This window comes from Crocuta crocuta, unplaced genomic scaffold, assembly GCF_008692635.1.
Source record: "Crocuta crocuta isolate KB4526 unplaced genomic scaffold, BGI_CrCroc_1.0 scaffold369, whole genome shotgun sequence".
NCBI lineage: Eukaryota > Metazoa > Chordata > Mammalia > Carnivora > Hyaenidae > Crocuta > Crocuta crocuta.
In genome coordinates this window covers 337,702-345,152 of record NW_027529441.1, presented here as the reverse complement: position 1 = coordinate 345,152, position 7,451 = coordinate 337,702, and the positions used below count along the sequence as shown (strand labels likewise).

Below are 7,451 nucleotides of genomic sequence, written 5' to 3'. Positions count from 1 at the left end.
GGGGTGCCTGTTGGGGCACAAGATGGAAACGGATGAGAAGACTTCTCATTGGAGACTTGCTCCTCCCTGCCCCCTTCCTCTGCCCTTTCTCGTTCCCGCAAAGGAACCCAGAAGCTTCCTCCCAGGGAAACTCTGCTTATCAATTAACAAGTATTTATTAACGCCAAGCATTGGTGGGAGTGATGATGGGGAGACACAAATGATAAAAACAAACCAGAAAAATACCAGCGGGTGGCCATTGCTTACAGAGGAGTAAAACGGTGTTTGGTAGAGAATGGGTGGGTGGTTTTCCCATGGTCAGGAATGGTCTAGAAGGTGACATAGAAGGGCACCTGGCTGGCTCAGTCAGAAGAGTATACAACTCTTGATCTCAGGGTCATGAGTTCGAGCCCCACATTGGTTACAGAGATTACTTAAAATACATAAAATTTTTTTAAAAAGGTGACATTGAAATAAAGGCTTGAAAGACAAGAGTGGGCCAGCAATGTGACGAGCGGCTGTGGAGAAAGAAAAGGGAAACAACCTTGACTTGATGAAGCAGCCTGACTTGCCCCGGAAGATGTGGAATCAAGTAGGGAGAATTGAACCGGCTGAGACATGGCTTCTCCACCTTGTGGGGTGAGCGTTTGAAAGAGAAATGTACAGGGAGATCAAGAAAGCTACGGTCCTCTCCGTGAGGCGGAGAGGCAGGCTAAAGAACAGGGCTGTGGGCTGCTCCACTGAAACCCACTGAAAAGTCTCCAGGGTCTTCCTACAGACTTGCCCCGGTGGGGACCTGCATTGTTTTCGGCATAGTGGGTGGTAATGAGCAGGGACACTGGCCTCAGACGGAGAAATCTTTGAATTCTGAGTGTGTGACCTTAGGCAAAAATTTAATGAGTCGGAGCCTCAGTTTCCTCACTGTAAAAGGGGTATAATGAACCCTCCCACTCAGGGAGGTCAGGAGGGCTAGATGGGATGGCCCAGCACAAGGGACCACAAAGGACAGTGCACAGCCACACATCAGGGGTCCTCAGGGTGGTCCCGGAGGACTGCTCAGAGGGATAAGCAGGGTTCCCTTTGGATTTCCCAGGGTCAAGGTTAGGGGCAGGGTCTAGGAAAGGAGTAAGGAATGTCTACAATCTGGTGGGCTCTTTTCTGGCAAACTCCTGGCAAAGACCAAAGGGCACTATCCCAGGCTGCTGTTACATAACTGGTTACATAACTGATTCCGGGGAAACATAATTCTACTGAAGGCTGCGACTGAACAGAATCATTTGTAATTGTTTTAAGATACACCATTTCCCCACAGCAACATGGCAAGAGGCAGCAAAACAGGCAATGCGGGTGGCTTGCGACCATCTAGGAGGTTCTCATTTCCAGGGGCTGTTGACATAAGCTGAAAGAAAAAGGCAGAAGAAAGCCCATCTTGTTTTGGGACACAGAAGATCAGAATTCCAGTCCTGCCCGGGTAGCCTTGGGCAAGTGGCTTAACCCTCGCTACTCAAAGTGTGGTCCGTGCGCCAGCAGCAGAGGGACACCTGGGAGCTCGGTGGAAATGTACAACTCCAGGCTCCACCGTGGATCTGCTGAGTCAGAGCCTGCATTATTAGCCAGACCTCTCCGTGATTCTACGCGCGTGAGAACTGGGGAGGCATTCGTTAAACTGCATACCTGAAATATCGGGGCGCCTGGGTGGCTTAGTCGGTTGAGCGTCCGACTTTCGCTCAGGTCATGATCTCACGGTTCGTGGGTTCGAGCCCCGCGTCGGGCTCTATGCTGACTGCCAGCTCAGAGCCTGGAGCCTGTTTCATTCTGTAACTCCCTCTCTCTCTGACCCTCCCCTGCTCACGCTGTCTCTCTCTCTCTCTCTCCTAGAAATAAATAAAAAACATTAAAAAAAAAACTGCATACCTGAAATATAATGCTGTATTTTAACTGAAATTATTACTATTGTTGTTATATTTTTTACTTTTTTTTCCTTAATGTTTATTTTTNAAAAAACATTAAAAAAAAAACTGCATACCTGAAATATAATGCTGTATTTTAACTGAAATTATTACTATTGTTATATTTTTTACTTTTTTTTCCTTAATGTTTATTTTTGAGAGACAGAGCGCAAGTGGGAGAGGGGCAGGGACAGAGGGGGAGACATAGAATCTGAAACAGGCTCCAGGCTCTGAGCTGTCAACACAGAGCCCGACATGGGGCTCGAACCCACAAACTGTGAGATCATGACCTGAGCCGAATTCAGACAGTTAACTGACTGAGCCACCCAGGAGCTCCTGTTGTTATATTTTTTAAATAAGCTCTATGCCCAACGTGGGGCTTGAAATCATGACGCTTGAGATCAAGAGTCATATGCTCTACTGATGGACCCAGCCAGGCGCCCCTTAACCAACTGGAATTAAAACGGAAACTTAAAAAGCCAAAAAAAAAAAAAAAAAAAAGACCTGGGAAGCATTTAACATCCCTGAGAGTCACTCTCCTAAGACAGGGGCCAAAATGGCTTTTAAGCAAATTAACAGCTTTTTTTTTAATTTGCTAAATCATTCTCACCAATATATTATTCCAAACAAGCTTTCGAATCCTTTGTCAGCACTCTGCCAAATAAGAAACCCATTGGAATTCTCATCAGAATTGAATTAAAAATATAAAATAATTTGCAAAGTTGATATCTTCATATTTGTTTTCCCTATCCAGGAACATGGGCTGTCTCTTATTCAGTCTTTTATTTTTTATTCAAGTATAATTAATACAAAGCATTATATTAATTTCAGGTATACAATATAATGATTCAACAATCCTATACATTACTCAGTGTTCATCATGATCAAACGTGCTTCACAAATTTGCGTGCCGTCCTTGTGTTGGGGTTATACTAATCTTCCGTGTATCATTCCGATTTTAGTATCTGTGCTACCAAAGCAACCAATAGATATAACCCGCTTCAGAACAATTAAAAATCAAGCAGGTGGCACCTGGCTGGCTCAGGTGGTAGAACATGCAATTCTTGATCTCGTGGTTGTAAGTTCGAGCCCCACATTGGGTGTAGAGATTACTTAATAAAATCTTTAAAAACAAAATTAAGCAGAACAGAGAGTAAATGTGAAAAGCAAAGTCCTCCTCCATTGCCCAACTCCTCTTCATCCCACAACAGCCCACAACTCCTGCCCTCTCTAGACACTCCCTGGACCTCCTGCAGCTTGGCCTGGTATTGGGTCTTTCTCCTTTGTAGGCAGCCAACCCCTGCACTCTAGGCATTACTTGCCTGGAGTTTGGAGGGTAGCAGTGGAAAATCACCCACCCNNTTGCCTGGAGTTTGGAGGGTAGAAGAGGAAAATCCCCCCCCCCCCCACAAGCAAACATGCTCTTCAGAGAAATGTTCACTCTGATCTGGCTGACAGATTGCTCCCTTTTTCCATGAGCCCACAGGAGGGGATGGTTCTAGGTCAAAACCTGGTCCAGCCACCTCTTACCAAGTTATAAGGAGAGGTCCCTACACCTCTCTTAAGAATGAATGGGTGGCTCAGTCATTCGAGCAGCCAACTCTTGATTTCAGCTCAAGTCATGATCTCATGGTTTGTGAATATAAGCCCTAGATTGGGCTCTGTGTTGGCACCTGCTTGGGATTCTCTCTCTCTCTCTCTCTCTCTCTCTCTCTCTCTCTCCCCCCACCACCCCTCCCCAGCTCTCAGTAAATAAATAAAACTTAAAAAAAAAAAAAAAAAGGCCAGGGTCTTGGGGCACCTGGGTGACTCAGCAGGTTAAGTGTCTGACTTCATCTGACGTCATGATCTTGCAGTTTGTGAGTACAAGCCCCACATCGGGCTTTCTGCTGTCAGTGCAAAGCCTGCTTTGGATTCTCTGTCTCCCTCAATCTGCCCCTCCCCTGCTCATCCACACACACACTCTCTCTCTCTCAAAAATAAACAAACGAAAAAAAGGTCAGGGTCTTGTCACATGTCACTTATATTGTGGGTTTGGTGTCAATTAATCTTCCTGAACAGGGGTCTGCTACAGTTTTCCACATCTTCAGTTGGTGGATTGGCTCCAGACAGTCCTGATCTGTCCCAATGATCATTTCATGGTCAGCTCCTTCAATACAAACATGACATTGATCGAAATATGACTTCCCGTCATGTGGGCCATTCTTAGAAGATGCTCTAAGGGAAATCAACCAGCATCTTGGGCTTCCCCGACTACTCAGATACCTTCCATCTTTCTCTAGTTTGAAGAGTCTGGGCTTCTTGGCCCAACATACAATCTGAGGTTGTCACCTATCATCACAACTAATGAACAATAAATAGTATATACTCTGCTAACTTCTGTGTAAAGCAATTCTAGTGCCAATACCAATGTGTGCATGTTGGTGGGGGGGAGGTGCTCCCCACACCATTCAACAAGTATCCGGACACCAGCCAAATGTGCTACAGTTCAACTCAATTCTGCCACTATCTACCCAGAGAGAGCATCGGATTCCACAGGGTAAGGGCTCAGTCCTGTAAGAATGGTCTCCCCACCCCTCAACCTCAGAAGCTGGTCATAAGCCCAATTTATCACCTGTGCTTCTGACCAACCAGCTATGGACCCAACCAGCTAACGACCCCCTCCTTGGCCTTGATTAATGTGTTAGAGCGGCTCATGGAACTTAAGAGGAGCATGTCACTTGCTACATTACTGGTTTATCAGAAGAGGACAGAACTCAGGAACAGCCAGCTGGAAGAGATGCGCAGGGCAGAGCGTGGGGAATGCGTGTAGAGCATCCATGCCCTCTCCCAGGGTGCCCCTCTCCCGAAATCTCCACATGTTCACCCACCCACAAGCTCTCTACTCTACCCGTCCTTTTGGGATTTTGCAGAGATCTCAGTGGATAGGCCTAACTGATTAAGCCACTGGCCACTGGTGAGACCCAACCGCCGGCCTGTCCCCCTGGCGCAGGGCAGGGGACGTGACTTTAAGTTCTAAGCTTCAAAGCACACGGTTGGTTCTCAGGGGAACCGGTTCCCATCCTCAGGTACTTCCAAGAGTCACCTCACCAATAGTCTTAACACTTAGGGAACTGCAAGGGCTTTGTGAGGAGCTCTGAGCCAGACACGGAAGAAGATCAAGGATGTATCTAACCGGAGTATCAGACTTGACATGACTATCCTTTCCTTAGCAAAATGCAGACCTGAGGGACATAAGCAGCCTGCATCTTCTTTTGATTTATTTACCAAGTATTTATTAAGAGTTTATTCATCAAGTATTTATTAAGAGTTTACTCTGTGCCAGCGCTATGTTGGCACTCATGGTTTAATGATGAAGGACACAGGCAAGGTCAAAGTTGAAGAAAGACACTCTTGTGAGGTGGCCTTCAGTTATTTTTAATTCCAAAGGAAAAGACTCTCTGAAAACTGACAAACTTACCTCAGTCTTGTTGGAAGTAAACTGAGGCATATTAAACACTTTGAGCAATAATCGATCGGAATCAGGCAGCATCCAATCTAGCAGATGGGAGCCCTGAGGAGCTCCTATCTGAAAATGAAAGACTTTTATAGGCAGAAGGGAAGAGAAACAAGGAAGTTACATGGAGCAAAAAAAGTGGGTTCATGATGATAGGTTACTTTCCTTTGGGGAAGACACGGAGTCTGTCAGGCAGAACACTCAGCGAGTGCTGATTCCTGACTGACTGGTTTAAGATTCCATTTCTGGAGCCAAAACTGTAGTTCAACTAATTCTCGGTTTGGTGACGTGGGCTTAACATAAGCAACTCACTTTGGAGCTAGCTGGCTTGATTTTAAAGTCCCAACCGAAGGTGAATCTTTTTCTTTTTTTTTAATGCTTATTTATTTATTTTGAAAGCGAGAGTGAAAGAGAGAGAGTGTGAGCAGGGGAGGGACAGACAGAGAGGGAAAGAGAGAATCCCAAGCAGGCTCCACACTGTCAGCACAGTGGGACTCAAACTCATGAACCATGAGACCATGACCTGAGAGGAAATCAAGAGTCTGACGAACTGACTGAGCCACCCCGGTGCTCCAACCAAAGGTGAATCTTAGATCTTATAAAAATTCGCTGAGCAGTATTTTTAATAGTTAAGCATTTAAAAAAACTATAATATTTTTGGAAGAGTTAACACAGTACATGAACACGGCAAAGTCAAATGGCCCAAAAGGGTACCCAGGGAAAAGCCCTACCCTTCCTTCCTAACCCTGTTTCTGGCTCCATCTCCCATGCTGGAAGGTGAAGTTTTGGGCTTACTGCCTAAGTGTGGCCTCCTACTCAGTTCTATGTCTTCCTCTGTCCTATCTGAGATCTTTGGACCCAAGGGCCTTGGCTTGCTGGACAAAAGGGGCGGGGGTGAGAACAAGTCCCCAATCCCCACATGAGGACTTGCGTTCTCATACCTAATCAGCTGTTTGTTTGTTTTTAATGTTTATTCATTTTTTGAGAGACAGAGAGAGACAGAGCATGAGCAGGGGAGGGGCAGAGAGTGAGGGAGACACAGAATCTGAAGCAGGCTCCAGGCTCTGAGCCTTCAGCACAGAGCCCGACGCAGAGCTCGAACCCACAAACTGTGAGATCATGACCTGAGCTGAAGTCAGATGCTTAACCCACTGAGCCACCCAAGTGCCCCTCCAATAAGCTATTTGGAGTAGAGATAGAAGTCATTCATTCTCAAATGCTTATTGATGGTTCCAGGCATTTGGAATACACCAGCCAGTAAGACAAGCAAGGCTCTGCACTCACGACGGCTCACATTCTAACACGGGAGGACAGAGTGAAACAGACACAGGATAAGTAAATTACAGGAATGAGCAAACCTTCCTTCTTGCAGGTGGAGAGCTGCAGAGGGGTGGGCTGATGAGTGCCTGGTGTACAACCAGGGTGGAAACATCCGCCTTCTTGCTCCTCTCACTGCAAACTGAAGAGCTTTTAAGTTGGGAAGTAGAAGTCCCTCCCTCCTTCATCACCCACAGTGCAGGGGCTTGTGGCTACCACCCATGGCTCTAATGAGAACAAATGATCCCCTGAGGACGTTTTCCTGTGCTTCCCTTCAACAACAAAAATAAAACAGACCTCAAAACACAGGAACCCTGTGAATGACGCAGTATTCATCTTCGAGCAGTGCTCTTTTAGAAAAGGAACCATTTCCGATTTCCATGAAGACTTCTTTTGGCCAGCGGGTTGGAGGCGGGGCCCAGGAAGAAAGGAGTGAGTGCACAACACATGCAGGCCCCATGATCCTGGGCATGCCCTCGTGTGTGCAATTACCTGGTGTGAAATGAGGCAAAAACGGCCCCTCTTCACCCTTCACTGTAAGTTTTTAACTGTGGTAAAATATACATCACATAAAATTTACTACCATAACTATTTTAAAATTTTTTAAAATGTCTTTATTTATTTCTGAGGCAGAGAGAGACAGCGTGAGCAGGGGAGGGTCAGAGAGAGAGGGAGTCACAGAATCTGAAGCAGGCTCCAGGCTCTGAGCT

At 46.2% G+C, this 7,451-nt stretch overlaps 1 non-coding gene across 1 annotated transcript; it reads right to left on the bottom strand.

The window, feature by feature from the left end:
- Window positions 1–2,807: 2,807 nt before the first annotated feature.
- LOC144228411 (U6 spliceosomal RNA) lies at window positions 2,808–2,910 on the bottom strand. The gene has a single exon (XR_013334189.1). It is a non-coding gene; the product is annotated as a U6 spliceosomal RNA (small nuclear RNA).
- Between the last annotated feature and the right edge of the window lie 4,541 nt (window positions 2,911–7,451).